Source organism: Petromyzon marinus, chromosome 47, assembly GCF_048934315.1.
Source record: "Petromyzon marinus isolate PM22_M1 ecotype Great Lakes invasive population chromosome 47, UKy_Petmar_22M1.pri1.0, whole genome shotgun sequence".
NCBI lineage: Eukaryota > Metazoa > Chordata > Hyperoartia > Petromyzontiformes > Petromyzontidae > Petromyzon > Petromyzon marinus.
The window spans coordinates 2,726,972-2,752,380 of NC_133713.1; the positions used below are offsets into that span (position 1 = coordinate 2,726,972).

Here is a 25,409-nt window from a genome sequence, read left to right on the forward strand (position 1 = left end):
TCGTATGGCATTTGAATAAAGCAGCAGGGCCACAATTGTGGGTTCAATGTTGTAAGCCATTCCACGGCATAAAGGGTGGGGTGGTAGCTGAGCGGAGTCCGGTTGTTCCACCAGAAAACGCTACACACACACACACTATACACGTTACAAAGACCCCCAATAGAGTCTTAGACTGTTGAGTTAAGTGCCGTTTGCGAGCACCTATGAAGGCCGGTACAGCACATGAGGGGGTGGGTAGCCAGCACCACGCCTGGCCACCTTTGTCTCCCCAGTGGCGATGTTTACACATCGCACCAGGTACTCATTTGAGGCTGAGTCGACTTAGGGGAGGCCCAGGACCGGTTCAGATAATCGTCACCAGTGTTGGTGGCCGTGAGCGGGAATCGAACTTGGGTCGCCGGGTTCGAAGCGCAGCACCCTAACCGCTAAAAACTACCGCTTATACGCGTACACAATTGGACACACGAGAATCGTGCACACAGAAATCTATTTTAATCGAGGAATCGTAGCCAATACTGCAACTGTGGGAAAATCCCGGCTGGCAGCGGCATTGTGCAGCGCCCCCCGCCTGCTGAATGTAGATGTTGTTGCAGCATTGCCAAAACCATGCTCTCATGCAACATCACTTACAAGGACACCGCCCCGACCTCGTCATTGCAAAATTCTTGGAATTCCTCTCTACGCCTGCTGCTGCTGCATGTAAACAAACCTCCAAAAGAACAAGGTCCCATGGAAGAGTTTTACCCTTGGCAGTATGCAACACCATCAAGTTTCACTCCGCTCTACATAAAACGCACGCAAAACACTGACAGAGAACCCCCCCCCCACAACAATTTGAAAGATCATAGGGGCGAGCGCTGTTAGAGAGTAGTACCTATTAAGGCCAGCATGACGCAGTAAAGGCTCAGCGAGGCGAGCACGACGCCTCGGTGCTTATGTTCACACGCAGAACCAGGTATCCATTGATGCCGAGTCCTCCTCAAAGAGACTACGAACAGGTTCTACTAAAACACTCCACTGGTGTTAGCCCTTACCATAATTTGTAGCGTTATCTAATCCTGGTAATGGAACAGATTTTCAGTGTAATGTGTGAATAACTATGCCACCATCACAGCAAAAAACACGACGATCCCCCATATAGTCTTAACAGACGGTTGGGTTAAGTGCCGTTTGCTAGCACCTATGAAGGCCGGCACAGCACACGAGGGGGTGGGTAGCCAGTACCACGCCCGGCTACCTTTGTCTCCCCAGTGGCGATGTTTACACATCGCATCAGGTACTCAATTGAGGCGAAAGTCGACCTAGGGGAGGCCCAGGACAGATTCAGAAAATCGTCACTGGTGTTGGACGTGAGCGGGAATCAAACTCGGGTCGCTAGGTTCGTAGCACAACACGTTAACCGTTGCGCCACTGCTCCCCACACACACATGGGTGCATGCAGAATGCCAAATATTAATAAATTAATCAACTTCCATTCCTTACCTCCAGAAAAAGCCGAAAGTCCTACTGAACTTCCAGACTTGCGCGAACAAGAAGCATTTGCTTAAGCCGACGACTCGTGGTGCGGAGAGAAGCAACTGACGTCACGCCTCCTAAACCAGCAGTATTTGTTTGGTAAGCCTGGATGAGACCCTGAAGGTCGAAAATTGAAACCGGTCCAAAGTTTTGGAAAGTTAAATGCTGCTGGTTAACATAAGCTCTGGACCCATGAGACTTCAAATACTACATTTTTATGTGGCGATAGAAAAGGGAATTTTCATATGTATCTTATTTACTATCTGAAATAGCACTCTTGAGCCAAAAAAAAGTCAAATGCAATTTGTGCAAGTTCAGATTGTAAGATTTATAGTGGCAATCATGTTTAAGCAGTGAAAATAGCATCTTTATCATCGTTAACCGCTCCAACAAAGAACTATACAGTTGCTGCTTTTCCGAATTTATTTTTCTCTGAGAACCGGTTAACTGCTTACAATAACAAGGGGATGTTTTTGCTGGCACTGAAAAGAAAGATCTTGATGTTTCGGCACAATGCCCTTCTTTCATGAGAGAGAAGATGGCCAGTTGCCTGCCTCATGTGTTGGACAAAACATTGGCCGATTTCCTCCTGGTGACAATAAAAAAAAACCTCAGGAATTATTGTTAATTACCCCATTGTCCATCTGATGAATTACAGAAGCCCTGCTGCATTGTACTCAAAAGTCAGTGACTCGAATTCTACAAGTTGAGTTTTCTCCGGGGGCTCCCGGTTTCCTTGCACATGTATGAATACAAATTGGCCGGAAACATCTTAACATACAGAGGACTGCAGAGCTTGGACAATTGTTGGTGGGGCCGACTTACCACTTCTGCCTTCCAGCTCGCCGCGTCTGTGGGCCCGCAGCGACTGTGAGATGCAATTTGCATGAGCGACGACGCTGCATATAAAACGAAAACTTTAAACGAAAAAAATAACAAGTAATGTATGCTGATGTAAGGGATCTGCGAGCCACCCTCACGCACACGCACCACGCAGACACGACATCTCCGCTCTCACTACAACACGCACCAATCACACGCGCGGGAATGCACTGGACGGGGGTCAGGGGTTAAAGGGCAGTGACGTCACCCGGGCCAGGCGTGCCCGACGTGGATGTGTATTGGGAGCGAGGGCGGAGATGGAGGGCTTAAAAGGGGCTGTGGGACGTGTGTTCGGGGTTGGTTTTGGAACGAGTGTTGCTGTGCATTGGAGAAATAAAGAAGTGCTGGAACCATTCTCCGACTCCTCTTCACTTCGAATAAGCCAGGTCATTTCTCCCAACTTCTCATCGGAAACCCAGTACTGTATATGTGATAATTATGCCTGTGTGTTTAATATCTATACCTGCACCTATCTGATCAGTATATCTCCGTGTCGAGTTGAGGAACTACATGCTAGTGCTCATCGTTTAAAATATTATTGCGCGACCAATACGTGCATCAAATTGTGTGTGCAAGATGCAATTGCGACTGATGCTAATTCTGGGAATAATTTACATTTACGCAAATTGTGTAGGCAATATCTAGCAAGCGAGACAGAACACAATAAAAATTAAGAAACACAAATGAGCCATTACAAACGAGGCATGAACAGAACGATTTCAGGATCGAACTGCAAGCGCAAATGTTCCCAGCTCCTCAAATCAGAAAGTGGTGGCGGAAGAGACTTTGAGCCTGGCCCGGTGGTGGCAACTACGCTGCCCACGAACTATAAACCCAGCACTGTGGAGGAGCCGAGGGTTGGTGGATCACCGGACAAATGCTTTGAAACTCCCTTCCCTTGGGCGACGAGGAGGTGGTAAAAACAAATATTGACGCAACCGGTTCCATCGGTAAGGGATAGAATGTTGCCCCCTCACATGCGTGGTTTCCTCTCACACGTAAACACTTTTCAATTGGCCGCTAAAATCTTTATATATAGATGGCACGGCTAGGGAAGGGGGGGGGAGGAGGCAGAATTTTGTGCCAGCTCATCACCTGGCTACCTCTTCCCGCTTGTCTGTGGTTCCTTTTCGCGCCTCTGAGTCACTCTTTGTTGTCGAGAGTGAGTGAACACTGCGCGTTACAAGTCGAAATTACTATTGTTACCCAAACACTAATTACGCCATTGTGGGTAACTTCCTCTTGTGTGCGTGTGTCGGCAGTCTGTCACAGCCGCTCTCCTCCTGCCAAACCTGTTTGGACACCTGACGCCTCGGCCTCACTCTGCTTGTTTTCTCTAAATCCACCTTTGCCCATCCCGATGAAGCTCATGCAGCTGAAATGCAGCCGGGATAGAAATAATATTATTAAAGCCTCAACATAGCGATAATTATAATCTGTATAGGTCGCACCAGAACGCATGAATGTGTTCGTACAATTGTGTGCGCAAGTGTGCAGCCCGAGCCCGACACTCCGCAAACCATCTTGACCACGTGGGTTCGATAATTACTGGTTAGAACTCACAAACCATCGGACCAGGGTCTAAACTAAACTTCTAAAAAACTTTTTATTTTACCAGATAAGGCCCACTGAGCTATATAGCTCTTTTTCAGAAGCAACCTGACCACAAATGATAGTTCAACGAAGTGGGTTATTACGTGGAAATTTAAAGCAGCCAAATACTCTAATCGCATCTCGATTCTAAATCTAGAGGGAAAACCCGGAGGACCCGGAGAAAAATCCATGCGACCATGGGGAGACCACGCAAACTCCAAATATACGGGAGTCATGGTCGGTATCGAACCCACAACCTCCTGTATACCAGGCGAGGTAGTTAACATCTCACCACCATGGCACAGTATCACATCGTATGAAAACTTGGCTTGGACTTCCCCCCTCCTTGAAGCAAAAAAAATTAGCAGTACCTGGTGTGGAATCATAAAAACATGGGCACTGAAAGTCAAATTTAGACAAAGTCAGGCAAGTGGTGGCACTAACTTAGGCCAATCCTTCAGTACGCCCAGCTGGAGTTAACAGGCCACTCACTTAAATAACTTTTAGAACGGTCGGCAAGGCTAAAAAGGCGCGTCACGGATGTTAGCCGTGGCCTTGAAACTAACTCGGGTCCGCTGGCTTCACAGCGCAGTGCGCAAACCACTGCGCTACCATTGCCTCTCACCCCCTTAAGTATCATGGGAATAACAACCAATATCGCAATTATTTCCTTGATCCAGAAAAGCCTCTACGTCCCAAGATACATTTTCAGAAAATTATGCCGAGAGGTTTGTTTGTTAAAGTGCACTTCAATTACCGTCCAATAAAAAAAAATATTAGCCATAACCATACCAAAGTGCTTATTATTACATGCCACTCTTAGGAGGGGAGGATGCCACCTCCCAATTGGGCCCCTTGCATGACTAAACAGAGCCGAGGGCTGTCAATATCCTCATTACCGAGGGCTGCCCCCCACAGGGGGAACAGCGTTGTGTTTGTGCGGTCGCACGGCTCACGTTGCAACAACAACAAACAAACGCACCGCCGCTGCCGCCCAGACCTCGCTCTCACGTAGCCGCGTGCCCGCAACCAACGCCGGCGTGCAACGCGATAATGTGCATCGATTGATACGGGGGAGCGTGCGCAGGCCACGGGCCTGACGCATTCGCACATCGGGGGGGCGGTGCACCGCCCTTGGCAAAACCCCTTTTAACACCATTAAGATATCCGGTTCTGGGGGGGGGGGTCACATAATCGCACTTTCGCCAACTGTGCCAGGCATCAAGAAAGCGGTATTTAATTTCGTTGCGCTAATCCACCCCCCCCCCCCCCAAATGAATGGGTCTCACAATCCGCTCTGCCGCGTCACCGAGCACAGAATGTGCAGGCTCCCGAGCCCGCTGGGTGGCACGAGAAAGGGGGTGGGAGGATGGGGGGGTTGTAATGGCCATGTCAAAGACACTGAGCAAGCGCCACAGAAAAAAATACGTTCAAAACGAAAGCTGCGACCCAGCAAACAGTTTAACTTTGAGGACACGGTGGTGGAAATGTACTGCATGTTGAGCGTCATTCTCACTGTCCGTACCCGAACGTGCTAATAGGTGGAGGAAACGTGGCGATACGCGACGGGTACGTCATACCGCCGCTTCTAACAACATCAAATGTGCATACCCGGCACTGTTCAGGACGGTTCCTAATCCGATGCTGCGACGTTTCCGCAGAGGGGAAAATGTCAGTGAACATGAGATGAGCTGCAGGACGAATAGGCTCCACACCATCACCGAGCGCATGTGAGCTCTCATGCGCAAAGGAGTGGATTGACATGCCAGTTCGTTTTTAATTACCCAGCCCAGCCTAGCCGTGTTAGACGTTTGACCCCACCTTCAAATTCGAGTATATTTGTTTGGGTGGGAATAAAGTTAAATAGTCGCCAAAGAAAACCAACAGAGACAAGAGAACACCAGAAAATGCATCAGAGGCTGTTAACCAAACAACTTGGGTGTACTGCCTTGTGCTGGAACTCAACTGCCCTGCAGGTCGGAGTCTTATACGCAATAAGCCAAGCGGCGGTGGCGCATGGATCGAACAAATGTTGTGAAACTTCCCATTCCGTTGGGTGTAGAGGTGCCATACCCTGGCTCGCCAGAATGCGGTACAGTAAAAATGTGGACCCGGCCTGTTCCATCTGTATGGGATAGAGTGTTCCCCCCTCGCACGCCTGGGTTTCCTCCCAAATGTAAACACTTGATTACCTGATATTCTGTAAGAGTAAAACAGGCTCATATGTACAACCATGTGACTATTTAAAGAATAATAATAACAGCAGGCGGTGATGGTGCACGTCTCTAACCCATCACTGTGGAGGTGAGGGTTGGTGCATCACACAAATGCTGTAGAACTCCCTTCCCGTGGACATCGAGGTCCCCTACCCTGACTTGCTGCAAAAAACTTGGCTACAACATCTGTATGGGATAGTATTGCCCCCTCGCATGTGTGGGTTCGTCTGGGTGGTCCAGTTTCCACCCACATGTATAAACACTATTGATCGATAACACCTTCATATATAGAGAACCGCTGAGCTTGGAGGGGAATTTGACACCATCTCCCCACATGCCTGCTACCTTCCAGCTCTACTGTGGCTTCAGCTGGCACTTCCCAAGCCATTCCTAACTTCGAGTGAGAAAGTACCTGTGCAATGCGTCAAACGTTCAAGTTATTGTTCTGAACGACCAGCGCCGCTTCCGACATGGCGTGCACCACCACGTTTGGCAAAAATGAATTGTACGTCCGCACTTAACGAGTGCGGAAGAAAGAATCCACTCGCCTTCACTGCTGAAGAGTTGAGTGGAGTGCGGCAGCTGTGTACATGATAACAGTAAGGATCTGGAGAAAAAATAAACTATGACCAGAGTACAGTAATAGCAACGGCTACGTCGGGGACGCGTTCCTGAAAGATGTGATCACGGATATCGAAAGGATGCAAATCAAAGAAATATATCGTGGAACGGAGTCTGTACGCCACGTGAGCTAAACAAAGACAACGGAGGGTACAGAGAAGCGGTGTTAATGCAGGCATCTTCATCCTCAGCGTACCCACAACATGACATTAAATTACGAAAAATACTGTACTCAACACAAGTGCAGAGCAATAAACCTTAACACACATTATACAGGGTACAATTCAATAAATGACACTATAAAAAATCACCAAAATACTGTACGTAAATAATTTATTGTACTCTACAGTACAGTACATTCTTTATGCGCAACGGAAGGTAGTTCGTGTGCAGGGTAGGTGGTGGAGGTGAAGGCTGAGAGGCGACGGATACGAGACAGGAAGGACGATGCCATCAGCGACGTGTGAGCCGTGGCGACTCAAATCAGGAAGCGGTATTAATACAGTGACGACGTATTTGCTAAATGATGTAAAAGGGAGAGATGTAAATGGAGCTATTACACTGTAATCATGAGTGGCCTAGGCAGATTGTGGTGAAATAAACAAATTAACAGACTAGGTGTCTGTCTCGGCTAAAAAAACACCAGTAAAGTATTTAAGATATACACCAACTGGGTCACCGTTTTCTCAGTTGCGTTGTTTTGTAAACAAGGCTGATTTTTACTTTGTGAGTCATCAGCAGGGTGTAGCCCATTTAAAGAACAAATGCCAAAGGATAATTATTTTTTGCGAGTGCACTTGGCTGATGGACTCGGATGTTATTCTATTTGCAAGTAGGGAGATACCTGCAGAGTGTATTAATTTATCAATTGCATTACTCACAATCCACTAAGGTAGCACAAAAGCGTTTTGAACACTTTTCTTTTGCGTAACGTGTTCTACTAAATACTCAAGAACACATTGTGCTGTGGACAGAGCGGCCGCCACCATAGAAATGTGAAAATGTCCTCAACACTGGCCCAGGGTTGCTAATGTACGCGAGCATGGGAGGTCCACGATTTGGAAGACACTTAAAAGACTTTTCAACTTTGACCTGGGGGCCAGTCTTTACAGACAACTCTCGCCTTTGAATCCAAGCCATCCGAGAAGGGGTCAGTTTGCTGGCAACACCTTGAAAATTATGCCCTAGTAGAGTTAACCCAGTCGAGGGCACCGTCTCTCTTGTACGGACGCGCTAGGTCGCAGGGGTCGGCAAATCAAAATAACCATTATCTTTTCGAATTAGCAAAAAAAAATATTTCAAGGAGCCGGCAATACAAGACGGTGGGTACTCTTTGGTTTTTTCGGTAAAGTCAAGTAGGTAAAATAAAATAAATGAAAACAACCAAATTAAATCACGTTTCGGAGGCAACACAAGCTTCCGTCTTCAGGTGAAACAGTCACAGCAAAATAGCTGTATCAAGTGAAGAGCTCTGAGACACCCGAGATTATATACAGGTTAAGGGGGGGGAGGAGCCAGGAAGGGATGTGGGTGGGGAGGGGAGGGCTAAGTTCAGCCGCCTTTTGTTATGCTGCAGGGGGTTCGGGGGTAGCGGTGGTGCACTGCACAAAAGCGAGTACACCCCACTGGAAGAAATGGAAATGGCTGAACAATTATAAGGCAGCTAAAGTTTGACTTGGTTGATGACATCTTCCCAATGGTTGCTCAATTTAAAACCATCCTCTCGGTTGAAGTTGTGTCTATGTTTGTATATCTGGATGGCTTCATGGACAAATCTTTGGTAATAACCGGGAGGGGTTTGCATAGTACTTTGGTATCGGAGAAAACAATGTCATGAGAACCCGCTGTGTTGAAACAATGATCAGCCACGGCCGAAGAATTCGTTATGCCGTGTTTCAATTCTGATTTGTGCTCGCGAATTCGGTCAGAAATATGTCGTTTCGTCTCCCCGATATAGCAGTCACCACAGGTACAACTCAATTTGTAAACACCGGGGTACTGTAAGTCAGGAATGACATCCTTTACGGATGGGATCAGATGACGGATTTTGTGTACTGTATTGAACCGGACCTGGATCTTGTGTTTGTTTAGAATTTTGGAAATCTTTTTGGTAACGTCTGCTATGTATGGCAGTGTGATGATTTTGATCGGAGTATCAGGTGGTTGCTTCTGTATGGTGGGAGAAACAGCTTGGCGGATAGTACGGTCAGAGTATCCGTTCATCTTGAGGGCCAGATGTACATGTTTTAATTCACTGGCCAGGTGGTGTTGGTCAGAAATGCAATGAGCCCTATGGTATAATGTTTTGATGAGATAATTATTTTGAGCCGGGTGGTGGTGGGAATCAGGCTTCAAGTAGGAATATGTGTGGGTGGACTTCCTGTAAACAGAATGTCCCAAAGAGCCATCAGTCCCCTCCTCTCAAACAGAACATCTAAGAATGGCAGCTTGCCATGTTTCTCCACTTCCATGGTGAATTTGATGGATGGGTGTGTCTGGAATTGATGTGGTTTAGGAAATGGTTCAAAACTGGGAGGCCATGTGGCCAAATGACTTCCAGTGGGTTGTACTTGCTTTCGTGCAGTGCACCACCGCCCCCGAACGCCCTGCAACATAACAAAAGGCGGCTTAACTGAGCCCTCCCCCCCCACCCACGTCCCTTCCTGGCTCCTCCCCCCCCTTAACCTGTATATAGTCTCGGGTATCTTAGAGCTCTCTTCACTTGATACAGCAATTTTGCTGTGACTGTTCCACCTGTGTTGCCTCCGAAACGTCGTGATTTGATTTAGTTGTTTTCATTTATTTTATTTTACCTACGTGGCTTAACCGAAAAAAAACGAAGAGTATGAATCCTTGCAGTCACGAAAGCTTCAAATCAAGACGGTGGGTCCTTAAGAAATAACGTCATGAAGCGGTCCCTAAAGAGCCACATTGTGGCTCCGGAGCCGCAGGTTGCCGGCCCCTGCACTAGGCGCTTCAGTCGTGCTGTCAGCAATGCCTGCTCTGCTACCTTCGTTGTTTTTCTGCGTTCATTATTATCAGCACGTAATAACAAAAACTTGGGTAGTTTTCATACATCAAGTGGCCAAATCTTGCACGCATGTACACCCCATTCTCTGTGCACCCTGTGCACTAATTAAGAGTAAACAAATGGATGTTAATGGGATAATCGTTACACACCCAGTAATTTCCAGCGTTTGCATGTAATTTGGTCTACACTTAACAGAATGTTGGGGCAAGTGTTGTTTGCACCTATGAAGGTTAACACAGCGCTCACTACGGGGGTAGTGTGGCAAAGACCACGCTGCCTTTGTCTCCCGAGTGCTTGTTTACGCACCAGCACCAGACCTAACCTCGGGAATTGAACTTGGGCCACCGGGTTCGTAGCACAGTACGAACTAACCACGGCACTACCGCTCCCCCGCACGCACGTGCACGCACGCAGGTACACGCAAGCACGCACGTTTGCCCGGGTACCATGCCATTCCTGAATGCAACGCGTGTCGGCTCTTCCCGGGGGAACAATCTGGAATCAATTTAAAAAACGCTTTGCTCTCTGCCAAGAAACCACTGATCACGATTGCGATCATATAGGCGCAAGTTGTTTTTTGGAAAAAGCGCACATGGGTGAATGACCCCAAAGTGCCACTTTCTCCCCATTGAATTAAGAGGCGAGTAAGCGCAGGGTGGGATTTGCAAATGGCTCGCCCAGCAAATGACGTAAAAAAAACACCAACTTGCGACACTATTAGCTTAAACACCAGGGTGGCTGTGCGCGCATCAACCCACAGCAAACAGTGCTACATTTACAGGGCGGTGACGTGGGCCAGCAGCTAGCGTTAGCAGCTTGTTGCAGAGGTTCACGGTTTGAATCCAGAAGGCCTCCCTGGTTTTTACTGTGGGTGCAATAACTACAAAGATATATACACCAGTCTGCTTTATAATGGATGTTAGAGACCCCATGATGTCATTCAAAAATAAGTAGGGTATTTGTTTGCCGACGTGATGGTCCATATTAATAAAATGTGAAAAATTACGTACAAAATGACTCAACATGGATGACACGTAGCAACTTCGTGCCCTATTGTGAAACTGCTGCAGACTTGTCCGTGAAACGTAGCGCCTTGGCGATAGCCTTGCGCTATACGAATGGCGAACGCCGAATGTTACTCAACGATTAATGTTGCGTTCGCATATTTTTTTTCTCAATCACTGCGCGAAACAAATGGTACTCAACAAGGCAGCTACTGCCACATTGGGTGGCATCAACAGGCTTGTAAGAAGCAATGCCGGGTTAGTCGTGGGTAAGATATCAAGACCTTTACTTTCTTGCGCTGGCTTTAATAGGTGAAGTAAATCCCTGTAGGAGATGTACATGGCACAGCAATTGGTGCACTGCGCTATGAATTTTACCGACCCGAGTTATGATTCCAAGCCATGGTTAATATCAGTGGCGAGGAATGTGAACCAGTCCTGCAGCATCCCATCACTCACCCACCCTGTCAGAGCGGCAAAATATGGTCAAACAACCCCCACGATCGACACGATGTGGCGAAGGCTTCATCCAGCAGTGGATTAACAAGGGGGTTTGTACATAACTATTATTACATTATGGGGGTTTGCATCATTGTTACAATGGAATAACTGTGACTCCCATCTACTCATGGAGCCTTTGTACCAATGTATCCCAGTCGCATTTTGTTAAGTCAGTAATGCAGATCTCAGTATGGTCTCAACTTCAACAAGTTTCATCAGCAGGGTGCTGGTTTGAACAACTATGTATACACTGCTGCAATGTGATTAATGGTTCCTGGTATCGTGAGACTCATAACATGAAGCTACCCTGTGACATTGATTTAACAGGCCAGACACCACTGGCGAGGTTGACCGGAGGACAAAACCATTCCAGAGTTTGCTTTAAGCAAATGCTTCTGAGCAATGTATATTTTGTCTGAGAGCTGCAGTGGGTCAATGAATGAAATATTATATTCTTAGTTTTTTCGGTAAAGTCACGTTGAAGAGAAACAACAAAATAACAAAATATATATAAAACAATAAAAAATTCTCACGACGTTTCGACCATAACTCAAACGGTCATCACCTGATGATGACCGTTTGAGTTATGGTCGAAACGTCGTGAGAATTTTTTATTGTTTTATATATATTTTGTTATTTTGTTGTTTCTCTTCAACGTGACTTTACCGAAAAAACTAAGAATATGAATTACTGCAGTCACGAAAGCTTTAAATCAGAATGAAATATTATTTGACATTGGTGTTGAAACAATCTTACCTGTTTATTTATGAACGTGAGGTCTTTCTTAGACCAGCACTGAACACAGCTGACAGTAGTGTAATTTGTTTTTCGCTAAAGCTTCCTACAGACAGCAGGCGTGTTTGTACATACGTACAGCAATCCCTCGCCAGCCGTGGAATTGCCAACAACGGATCCGCAAAGGGTAAAATCTATTCTTATATTTTGCTACTGGCAAGGGAGGTCCGATGACACGGATCCATGTATACACGGTTCATTATCTGTATACCAATTAACCGACCACGGCCTTGAAATTTTAGTATCCATGGGTCAGCAGAGGGTCCGCAACAAGCATTTACAAATTTCACGGGACCACATGGGTGGCTACCTGTGGCCACCCCTGGCTCTGCGTAGCTCATCAGCCGTCCGTCTCTTTTGGTGTACAGTACTGTATTATTGTAATTCTCGCAGCACATAGACCACGTTGCACCATCGCAACTGCATTCACATTAACCTGTTCCCATTGCGAGAGTTCTGCAAGTTGCAGGGTGGGTGTCTCGTTCACCGCTGAACCTTGAAATGCGCAAGGGGTGAGCGTCAATTTTATTTAGAGGCATAGCACCGTTGTTTTTAAAGACATTCTAATGTATTCACTGCAGAGAACTGTAGCGATAGGACCGCACTCAATGATACCTGGTGCCAAACTGTACCACACGCCCTTCCGCATGGCCTTGTGGGAGCCTCGTACCGATGAAGTTATTTTGTTTTAGTTTTTCTTCCGATTCCATTCCGATGACGCATGACCCGGAGGAAGAGGGTGGGCTGAGCCCCACTTCCTTCTAACCACCATCATCTCATTGTCGTCACAATTGTTAATATTAAAGGTACGTAAAGTTAATGTAATGTTGATTTATATATTATTGTTACTAGCCTTTTGCCCGTCCAAGGACGGGTGTATTTCAGTAAATATGAAACTTGCAAGCGAAAAGCAGAGCGCGACGTGATATTCATTGCATCCATTTGTGTGCAATTTGTAAGGCCGCGGTGACACAGACTTATTTAATTTAAAGGTTATAATATGTTGTTCATCATCACTTCCTTTTTACTTCTACGTCTCAATAGCATTACGGAGATCGTGTGATGTGAGGGTTCTGCCTCTGTAGTGAGGGTTGTAAGTTGACGCTGAGGAGGGGGGAGGAGGCACCTCGCCCCCCCATGTGGAGTGACGTCACCCGCTAATTATTATTAATGGAGGGGGTGTCCATTTAGAAGACGTCGCCTCTTCATGATTATTAATGAAGGGGGCTGTTCGATGTGGAGTGACGTCACCTGCTCATGCCTATTAATGAGGGGGGCTGGCCGACGTGGAGCGACGTCACACGTGGAACACAGACATTCTTGGCTCTATAGTAGTAAATTGTGTCATGTACCGTATTTTAATCGGTGTCTAGTTAATAAGGAGGAAAGTGATTTTAGCTATGAGTCTGACCATGGCCGTGGTTCCCCCTGTTTCCGATAGGACCCCTCTACTTTACCAACCACGGAACTGCCGGCCTCTTCCAGGAACCTACGCCCCGCGGTTGACGAGGGATCGCGGTATATTGAACTTCTTTCGCACCGTACGTATCCAACCGTGCTAATCGGAGGTGTGGGGGTAGGACAACAAACTATGGGTCTCTGTGCGAGTCTATGGGTATCTGTGTGAATCTATGTATGTTGAACTTACTTCGCACCGTACTTAGCCAACCGTGCTAATCGGACATGCGGGGAAACAATTATCATTTAAATTAAATCAATTCTTATATTTGTGAAGGTACTGGTGCATATGTTTAAGAATTGATCATTTAATGATTTATACAAATTATACCTGAACATACTGCTTCAAGCTATTTGAACAAATGAGACAAGATTGAATGTAAGAGAAGGTACAAATGACACAATGTATTTTGTTGATATTCTGAACCTAAACTTGAACCATGACAATCCACCAATTCACTGAGAGTGGAGGATTGTGGTGGAGAGTGGATTATTTGTATGCCTACTAATTAGGCGAGTCCAGCGGGCACGAACGCTGACAACGAAAATCAGGCGCCTATGATTGTTAAATCACCCGACCTCTTCTCAGAAATTAAGCAGACTTGAGCCTGGACAACGCTTGCACGAGTGAGCACCATGCAACAGGTGTCGCAAGATGTGTGGGGCTAAGTGGGCAATGCAGAAAAATAAATTGCACTGCACTCCCATGCTCCCCACCTTCACCAATCCGCACTGACCAGCGTGGTGAAGCAAGGTCAAATAACACCCACAACCTATGGCCAGTGAGCAGCCCTTCCTCTTCCAGCAGTGGATTCAGGGTTGATATTTTTAAACAATTTAAAAAAATAATTACCGGGTAAGGCCCACCGAGCTATGTTGCTCTTTTTCAGAAGTGACCTGGCCACAAATAACAGCTCAACGTAGTGGCTTATCGCGTGGACATTTACAGCAGTGAAATACTCGAAACGAACGTTGATTCTAAGTGGAGGTAAAAAACCGGAGGACAGGGAGAAAAAAAATGCACGCGACCACTGAGAGAGAGACCATTCACTGGCCGCGATCGGCCCGCGGCCTCGCTCGCTCTCTCAATTTTCGCCCCGGAGCGCCGTCGCTGGGCCCCGGAATGCGGTCTCGTTGAGCCACCTTCCAAGGCGAGCGTCTCTCGTCCTTGCGCGCGCCGCGCTCGCCGCACAGGCCGGCCGGGGTCCAGGGTCCGCGGCGCTAACACGTGGCGGCCTCGTCGCAGCCGCACCTGGTGACGGCACCCGTAAGCTCGGGGGATTATCCAGAGTCTCAGGCGGGGCGACAGCTTTATCGCTGGAAATGAGGCACGGTGGTTAAGCCACTCCTGTGTGCTCGAGGCCGATAGATAAAAAAAAATTATCAACCTGATAGTGCACGTACAGTCCCTGCTGTCAGTAACATGTTGGACGGCGGTCCCCCCCGCATGGCAGGTGGTGAGATGTTAAACACCTCGCCTGGTATATAGGAGGTTGTGGGTCCAATCCCGACCCTGACGTCTGCTGTATATTTTGATATTCCATGTTCTCCCCGTGGTGGAGTAGATTTTTTATCCGGGTCCTCCAGTTTTTCCCTCCAAATTTAGAAACATACGTTTAGATTATTTGGCTGCTATAAATTTCCACGTGATAAGCCAATGCACTCGGCAATCATTTGCAGCCAAGTCGCTTCTTAAAAAGAGCTAGATAGCTCAGTGGACCTTACCTGGTAAAATAAAAATATTCTTGGTTCTTTCGGTAAAGTCACGTTTTCACACCTGATGATGATTGCTTGTGTGGCAATCGAAACGTCGTGATAATTTTTATGGTTTTACTTGGATTATTTAATTTTTTCCCTTCTACGTGACTTTACCGAAAGAACCAAGAATATGAATCCCTGCAGTCACGAAAGCTTTAAAACGAAAAATAAAAATAGTTTATAATATAGGTTTTTTGGGTTCACATATATACGCAATCTATTGGTTGCGAAAGCCTACATGTTAAACTAAAAATAGTTTATTTAACCCATACTGCACCACGCCAGTCAATAAAGGTGGCATACATGTTTGGGAGAATAGTACAGGAACAATGGATTTTCTGAACTGTTTCCTGCTGACAAACTAGACCAGTAGCAGCCTACAACCCCACGATTTATATAGTGGTCACCCATCCAAGCACTAGCCAGGCTCAACTCTGCTTAGCTTCCAAGATCTGATGAGACCAGGTGCATTCCAGGTGATCTGGTCATGTGCACAACCTGCGGGTACTGCTATGCAAATTAGAACACAAACATTGGGCTTATTTGCACATTTTTTATAAATTCGACTTTTTTTTACAGCCTAACAATCTAACAAGCGACAGCGCTCGGTGAACATTTAACTACAGCCAGGAGTTTATTGGGACATTTGCAAGCAGAGAAATGAGCATCAGTGGAGCACAGCGCCAGCTCAGACCCACCCCCCCCCACCCACCCTGAGGCTCGCTTCACAAGCACACAAAGCTCGGAATGGGCTTGAGTAATGAAAAAAAAACCGCCTCATAACAGTGTAAACACCACGTAGACACGGCGAGGGCCAGTTTCGAGAAAGCTCTGTGTGCTCAATTGTATCACCGACTGGGATTTGAACTTAAAGCTGCGATTGTGAGAGTGGCTGTCACGAAGTGCCACCTAAGGCAGTGCCCTGCACTCGGTGAATCTGCTTTTGGTAAAGAGTCAGCAGTGTTATTTGTTAACAGGATTGTGCTTTGGATTTTCAGCCAATAAATTAAAAGTATTTGTGAGTGGCAGAGGAAACAAAAGTGCACAGGGGAACAAACACGCACCCGCCACCAGCGGATAGTTCAGCAGCCTAATTTTGCATAACGTTCTGTATCACCTGATAGGACTACTACTAGCTCAGTGTCTCACATGATGATAATCTCTACGTGATTCACCAACCCTGCCAGCACAATGCCGGGTTGCAGAGATGCGCCACCCACGCCAAGACTAACACAAATTAAGGCCCATTTGATTCCTGGTCAAGTCAAAACACTCAAGAATCTCATCGATCCATTCCACATTTCCCAGTCAGCTGTCATCCCCCAGCCGTGAACAGTGGGAGGGAAGCAACGCTAAGCACTAAGCAAGCTGCAATTCCCATCCCACCACAACCCCAACTACACCACGGTTTGATGAACTGTCACAATTTGTGGTTCGCAATTTGATTTAAGCATCGACGCTCATCATGTTTGTCAGTCTCATGTTTTCCCAATATTTGCCTCATGGTGAAGTACGCATGCATGCTGCAAAGATAACATGCACTGACGGTACATAATCGATTCTTACATGTGCGCCTCCGAAGCGTGAATCATCAGCGTGAGAAGACTAATCGATGGACGATTGCAGGTGTAGCAAACGCTGTGTCATCACGGCGAGGGGTCGACATCAATGGATTCGCAGCTCATCGCCTCCGCCTCCTTGGGGCAGAGACGGCCGAAGTGCACTGCTCCGCTTGGTCTGTGTGGCATCCTCGCCATCACAATTCCGCTCTCAGTTTTAGTTTTTTTGTCAGTTTCACTCGCTGTGCAAAGGCCGAGTGTGGGAAAGCAATACTCGTTCGAGGCCGTTGCTACAACACCACAAAAATAGCAGAAACATGCACGGCCATTCATCCCTGTGACCATTGCAGGATTGTATTTCTGAAGTGCGTTCGAGGGCGGGTAATGAAAAACAACATAATTAGCCAACAATAATTGGTGATATTGTATTGGCGAATAAATAACAAACCAACAAAACTCAACGCATTCGTCAATAACACTGTGGCTTTAAAAGGAATAATAATATATAAGCAACATTTCGAGAAATGGCCCTTCTTCAACATCAACGTCACCGATGATGTTTCCTTTGACTTCAGCGTTTTTTCACAAGTTGCTTTTTGTAGCCAATTATTGCATCTGATTGGTTGTTCCTCGTCAGATGCCGAGATCATTCCGACTTCCTGCATAAATGTTCTGGCTTTCTGGATCTGATGCCGATGATGCAGCTTCAAGAGAAATGTCGTATCCGATTGCTGAATGTGATTGTGTGAATTGTTGTTCAACTCACCGGCAGGGTGAAGCAATAATAATAATAACTGGTGCTTTAAATGCACGCACACGCAATGGTCAGATGGTGGCGGGGGGGGCTTAACAACACAAAGTTGGTCAGATGATTACATGGTCTTCCCCGAAAAGCAATGATGAATGACAGAACAGGGACACAAAAGCTCATACTGAAGGATACATTGCAGGAAACAAGAGAAGAGAAATGTTACACTCACAGCTCAAATCAAGTTCCGCATTCACAACCATGGAAACTCTGTAACCACTCTACAATGAGGTGTTGTAAAGAGGTAGTTTCAAGCAAGTATCTTTTTGACAGGTGGTCTGCGAAGCTATATTTAAGCCGTTTCCGCTTGTGTGGGAGTTTGTGTTGTGTTTTTCAACGGTTTTACTTAACTTGATTCCTCTGTTTGCCGTGGTCAAATCTTGTAATCAAAAGTTAGTCTACTTCCCGTTGTCCAATCAATTCCACATTTTGCACACGTACTCAGATCCGGTGACAATGCATGCCTGTATCAAATTCGGCATCAATTAATTTGCTACTTTTAATAAATTTACATTTTGTATGGACGCCTTATTATTTACATACAGTGAGGGAAAAAAGTATTTGATTCCCTGCTGATTTTGTACATTTGCCCACTGACAAAGAAATCATCAGTCTATAATTTTAATGGTATGTTTATTTGAAGTGAGAGACAGAATAACAACGAAAAATCCATGTCAAAAATGTTATAAATTGATTTGCATTTTAATGAGGGAAATAAGTATTTGACCCCCTCTCAATCAGAAAGATGTGTGGGTCCCAGGTGTCTTTAATACAGGTAATGTTCTGAGATTAGGAGCACACTCTTAAAGGGAGTGCTCCTAATCTCAGCTTGTTACCTGTATAAAAGGCACCTTTCCACAGAAGCAATAAATCAGATTCCAAACTCTCCACCATGGCCAAGACAAAGAGCTCTCCAAGGATGTCAGGGACAAGATTGTAGACCTACACAAGGCTGGAATGGGCTACAAGACCATTGCCAAGCAGCTTGGTGAGAAGGTGACAACAGTTGGTGCGATTATTCGCAAATGGAAGAAACACAAAAGAACTGTCAATCTCCCTCAGCCTGGGGCTCCATGCAAGATCTCACCTCGTGGAGTTGCAATGATCATGAGAACGGTGAGGAATCAGCCCAGAACTACACGGGAGGATCTTGTCAATGATCTCAAGGCAGCTGGGACCATAGTCACCAAGAAAACAATTGGTAACACACTACGCCGTGAAGGACTGAAATCCTGCAGCGCCTCATTAAAATACAAATCAATTTAGAACATTTTTGACATGCGTTTTTCTGGATTTTGTTGTTGTTATTCTGTCTCTCACTGTTCAAATAAACCTACCATTAAAATTATAGACTGATCATTTCTTTGTCAGTGGGCAAACGTACAAAATCAGCAGGGAATCAAATACTTTTTTCCCTCACTGTATATATTTGTGTAGGTCAAAAACGCCGCAGTCCCTAAACTGTGGGATCGGCTCGCATAAAAAGCAGGCGCCGCGTGTCTCAGGCGCCATTGACGTACTTCTCGACCGTGAGTTAAACAAAGTAGGTAATAAAACCGTTGTTTTATAAAAAATTAAAGGAGTTTATTTTCCTCTGGTTTTTTTCCGTTTTCTCCTACCTGCAAAAATGTTCAAAACGGAATTGGGTAACATCCCAGCGTAGGTACCATCTGAAAGAATTAGGGCACGATAAAGCTTTTTGGGACAAATAGATAAATATATTTACGTATTTCAACTGGCAACGTGCTAACGCACAGTATTTTATGACTCTGGAAGTGAGATAATTACTCCAGAGATGTGAGGAACCAGAACAATGGGAAGGCATCCGCCACGCAGTTGAGCTAGTACCAACAACTGCCCAAGCTCTGTTGTCCTTTATATATATGAGGGTGTTATCGGTCAATAAATAAAGTGTTTATACATGTGGGTGGAAACCAGAACACCCAGAGGAAGCCACACATGCGAGGTGGCAATACTATCCCATATAGATGGAACAGGTGGAGTTCACATTTACTTTAGCCATGTTTTCACGGCAAGTCAGGGTAGGGTACCTCGATGCCCACGGAAAGGGAGTTTCACAACATTTGTACGATCCACCAACCCTTCCCTCCACAGTGATGGGTTACAGGCTTGCACTACCACCGCTGTAGAGTAAACTATTGTTATCTTACCAGGTAAAGCCCACAGAGCTATTAGCTTATTTTTCACAAGCGACACAGCCACAAATGATAACTCAACGAAGTGGTCCATCGTGTGGAAATTTATAGCAGCAAAATAATCTACATAATATAGACACTTTGACTTTGAAGTAATGGTTAATATTCACTGGGCATCAGTGTTATTTGATCATTCAATGGTTAAAGAAAAACATGTATTCTATTACATCACCAGTGAAGAATATCAGAATTATATCAATGTTCCCAGCAACAGCAATTAATACGAGATTCGTTGTTCATATATTAGCACATATTAGGCAGTATACTAGACTACAAACAATACACCAATTTACATAGATTAATATTAACACGTGACCTCAAATTCTGAGTGCTGCCTCATTGCTCATGTTGACAGTTGCTTATAGCTTCAGCTAGTAGCTCTCAACAGCATTACTCCCATTCATCATCATCAGCATTCATGACCTATCCACTGCCGAATAAAGGCCTCTCCACACACTGTTGCCATCCCTCACGGTCCTGCAAAGCAACAATCCATCTCGCCCCTGCGCAGCAGTTTATCTCATCGGCTCCATGCCCGCAGTAGTCATCCTCTTAGGCCAGGGGTCAGAAACCAAAATAACAAGGGGAGCCGTTTTCTCAATTCGGTAAATAAACTGAACATTTCAAGAGCCGCAATGCACGTGGTGAATATGAAACGGTGGTCCTTAACAAATAACGTCACGAAGCAGCCCTTAAAGAACCACAGGTTGCCGACCCCCGTTTTAGGCGTCACCACACATTTGACTGCAATTCTGTCACCAGTCTCGTCCATCAGCCTTCATCACATTGCATCCTTCTTAAGACCAGTTATTTAACATTAATATTTAAATACATCTCTGTACATGCTACTTTGGGTACTTTTCAGCGGTGTTCTATTTTCTTGTCGATTACATGAATAAACTTTACAACAGGAGAGGAGAACGTTTTCCTTCCTGGCGGCTGGGTCAGGCTTTAAAATACCTTTGACATGGAAATCCATTAACATACCTAAACCACTTCTGTCACTGCAAAGGGCCCTTGGCAGTGGCTAGTGAATGATTGTGTTAACATAAGAAAGTGAGCCCATGTCGAAAATATTCCCCACTTGTACCCGATTGTATTGGCTAAGATGCTTACAGTGATTAATAAATATTGTTGGTGGCCCATTTGAAGTAAAAAGTCACGTGGATATGTTAAACGAAGGACGTGCAAACTGAAGATGTGCCAATCAAATTTAATTAAAAAAAGACCTTATGAATGTTAAGGCCCTTTTGACTTTTTAGTAACCCAAAACACATTTTTATAATCACTTTTGCATGCACTTTCAGAAGCGCATTTTACACGAGCAGTGACTTTGCCCGAGTGTGCCGACTGGATTCATCGTGGGCAGTGTTCCACTTGAATGTAAGTCATTGTCAGCAATGCAATTTTGTTTTTAACACCGAGATGCCCAACGCTCATGGCGGAGCCAGGATTTTCAGGTAGGGGGGCAACCCCTCCAGCAATGAAAAATGATAGAGGCGTTTTTAGTGAGTAAGGACTTGACCCTTGCTTTTTATTCGACGCGTGTGCGGCGATGGGTCGAATTCGAACCGTATGTGATCGGCATCGCGCTCGCTGAAGGTGCTGATGCCTTCAGGGAAGTCGTGTACTGTAAACGCAACTGCGCACATATCTGAGTCACTTATAACTGCTTTTCCGTTACATATTGCCAATTATGGACTCAGACTATTGTCCTATAATATGCTACACAGCGGCAGTGGGGGTCGCAAAATGCCGATTTATTACTAATAAACCACCAATGATCCGATCGAAATGAGGAATTTCGATCGGATCATTGGGGGGGGCATGCGCCACCCCCCCCCCCCCCCCCGACTGGCTCCGCCAGTGCCAAAAGCGGTCTTACTTTTAACACCGAGATGCCCAATGCAGCCTTACCGCAGGCAATAATGCAGAACTTGTGCAAACTATTTGGATGCTGCCGCACAGAACTACACTTGTGGAATGTCGCGCTGCCTTGCCACTTAAGAGCAGTGTTGTTTAAAAAGAGCACTTTACTGTCAAAATGACACACGGGCGCGTTCCAGTTTAATTGAAACAGAATCTGGGTGGCTCAGTGGGGGTTTATCTTACACCCGTGTCAGATAACATAGCCAGCACCACTGAGGTCCTGGGTTCACATCCTGTGCTCTCACCCGAAAATAAAAGGCTTCTCTAGCGGCATGAGAAGATGGTTCCTGTCCAACCACTTGAGCTGGACATGAAACGACACTGAACATCGTCGACGTTTTTATTGTAAGCACGTGCACAGCCCCCCTTTTGAAATCCACTGCTGGATTAGGACGTCTCCATGCCATGTCACACATATTATTTGACCTAATTTCACAACGCTGGTCAGTGCAGATTGAAGGTGGCAAGCATATATGTGGGAGCATAGTACAGTGGCATAATGGATTTGCCGCACTGTCTTCTGCTGTACACAACATGTGTTATTCATGGTGGTCGTCTATTAAAAGCACTATCCAGGCTCAAACCTGCTTCGCTTTTGCGATCTTCCGATATCGCGCGCATTCTGGGCGATCTCTTTGAGGGATGAACCGTCAGGGAGGGTACCTGAGTCATCTGGACCAGTAAAGCCAGCACAGCGGAGTGATTGCTAACGATACCGTTTGTATAGTGCTGCATATTTATTGACAGCTACCAGCGGATGCCCTACTCTCCCGTGCCATTGTTACAACTTAACCCCACCGTTGATGACAGCAACAACGATTAAAAATATTTACTCCATAAATCAGTATCTTTAAGCCAAGAACGCAGCAAATTTACCGTCAGTGGTAACGTGACGGAAACGATCATAACATTCGAGTTTGCATCGTTAACCAAAAAAAAACTAACGCGCAGGCTAGACACAAGCCACACGTTACGCGGAAGGGTCCAGGTTAATGAGCAGCCAACAAAATCGCTAATTGCTGTATCGTACACGAAGCGCACGGGGCGATACAAAACCCATTAACGTCAATCGTGGGTACAGGAAACATGGTTTGGCATTTAAAGTATATATAAAATACAAATAAATCCAGCAACAGAAGGGAGATTCCGTCAATTGTATATGCGAAATTAAGGTAATTTTGAATCGAGGCGTCCTCGTGATGCCCGCTTGTTGCCGAGCAAGACGCAGTGGCGGCACCTCGACATTTGTACGACCGTAAACATTGCCGAGTTATGAATATTTGTTTTTATTTGCACCGAATGAGCGTTGACTACTGTCACGATGGTGGCGATGATCAATGGGGGGCTTGTGACGACGGTGGTGACGCTGGCGTACACTCGTCGACCTTGGCCCAGGTTTCCATGTCACGATGCGGTACCGTACGTACACAGCACCGATCTCGCCACGTGAAGGATGCAGCCAAGCTAGCTAAACAAGGAAAGCACGGATGTAAGTGTACTTTTTTTTTAGATACCTGTATATTATTTGCACGTAAGGGGGTCTTGTTTAATTTCACTTCTGTCGGCAACAACTCTCACACCGTTGGAAAATTCGCATGTGTACAGGTCACCGGATTTACTCTCGCACGGTTGAACCCGCTTACGTGTGTACCCTTTGTATATATTGCATTTGACGGACCACCTTAAATATTTGAGTACACCGTGGTGTGTAAACATCAACACTGGGGACACGAACGCAGCCCGACGTGTATGTACTCGCAGGTTAAACTTCTTTCGCCCCGCACGTAACCAACCGTGCTGATCGGGAGGCGCGGGGCACCAAAGCATCACCACCCGCGCCGCGATGCCCTGCAATCGGCGTCCGCTCAACCCCGGGCTACACGGGGGATGCGTGTGCGGAGGGTTCTCATCTTTGCCTTGCCGTGTTTGGCAGCTTTCACGCGCCAAGGCGGCACGAGCCACAGCCCACAGAGTCACCCACCACCCCCCAGCGCACTTGAGTAAACATTACAACAGCCCGCGTGACATGGGGGAGATTTCTACCCGCGTTTGCGCGAAGCAAGCAGCTGTAGGAACACCATTATTATTATTAATAATGACGCTACCCGTCGCGATAATTATCGCTGGGACCTAACGCTGGAAATTAGCCGCGCTGAGTGAGCGAGCGAGCTGCCTCTCTCGACCTACAACAACCACCACCACCACCACCACACCCTCAGCGGCCACAACAGAGACACTTCCCAACAAAAGCCGTGTGTCACGGAAGCCGCCTCCCGTGACCCGACTGCGACACTTGCACGGGAGAGTACGGCGGCGTGCTACCGCTGCCGCGTCTAATTGTCAGTGCTCGCCGCGCTGAGGCCGCTCGCTAATAGCCCCCAGCCCCGCCAGCTCATGCGGCTGCCGCCGCCGCCGCCGCCGCCCGGGCCCGCAGCTGCCGGCAACGCTTCGGCGGTCTCGACGCCACTCATCTTCGCGAGCTCCCCCCCCTGGGCCTTTCCATTACAATTGGCATCGCGGACACGCAAGCGCGGCCGTCCGATTCGATAACGGGCGCCACGTGCCGGACGCGCCGCCCAATCGGCGGCGAGCTCCGGTACGGCGGACGCTTATGCGCGCTGGGAAATGCGAGCGGCTGGGCTGGGCTGGGCTGGTGTGGGGGGGGGGGTCGACACCGCCCGCCAGGGCTCGAGATGGGGCGCGAAACATCGCGGAGGCGCTCACCTCGGCGTGGAAGAAGAAGAGGAGGGAGGAGGTGGTGGTGGTGGTGGTGGGGAAAGCCGCGTTCTCTGGCCGCTCGGGTTGCTTTTTGTCTCCACGTTGTCCCCCCTCTTCACAGCGCCGACGACGCCGCCCGCTCGCGCGAACTCTTCAACTGCGCCTCTCGTGCCTGCTGGGGATGGGCGGTGACGTCACGCAGCCGCAATGCGCATGAGCGGAAGCGGCGTCGTGACGACATTCGACGGCGCCGCGCAGGGGAGGGGGGGCTGGTGACGTCATCGCATCGAGGGTTTGTCGGCGGCCTTTTGCGGTGACGTCACCGACAACAATAAGACATGACGTCACCACTTTGGCTATCTCGATCGACAGCAACACCGCAAAGCTGTTCATAGTTCATAGTTCATTTATTTGGTATAGCCCTGTGAGCCATTCGGCTCTTGAAGCGGGTGCAACCGCAACAAACAAAAAAACATGAACAAGAAAACATCTTAAAGTGATTATGTGACTGTGCAACCAGAAAATCCAGGAAAAAAACAAAATATTCCTGAAATAGCACCGTACACCAACGCTGTGTGCAAAAAATCCCAGTGGGATGCAAGTCAAAATAACAACAACAACCACAATACAACTAAGATTAAGGACATCAGTCTAACTCCGTATACAATAAACAAAAACATGGCCAAAACTCAAAAAAACTTTTCGAAATCAACAAAATAAAAGCCATAAATGCAATGTAACAGTGATCATAGGGACTGTGACCCAATTTTTTACAATAAACTACATAAATAAATTATAACACCAA

The 25,409-nt window shown here is 46.7% G+C and overlaps 1 protein-coding gene across 2 annotated transcripts in view; it reads right to left on the reverse strand.

Moving 5' to 3' along the window:
* Window positions 1–24,820, reverse strand: part of CAB39 (calcium binding protein 39) — a 45,420-nt gene extending 20,600 nt beyond the window's left edge. For both annotated transcript variants that reach the window (XM_032971992.2, XM_032971991.2), the window contains exon 1: window positions 24,611–24,820. The gene's annotated coding sequence lies outside the window, so the exon portion shown is untranslated. The remainder of the gene's footprint in view (window positions 1–24,610) is intronic.
* Between the last annotated feature and the right edge of the window lie 589 nt (window positions 24,821–25,409).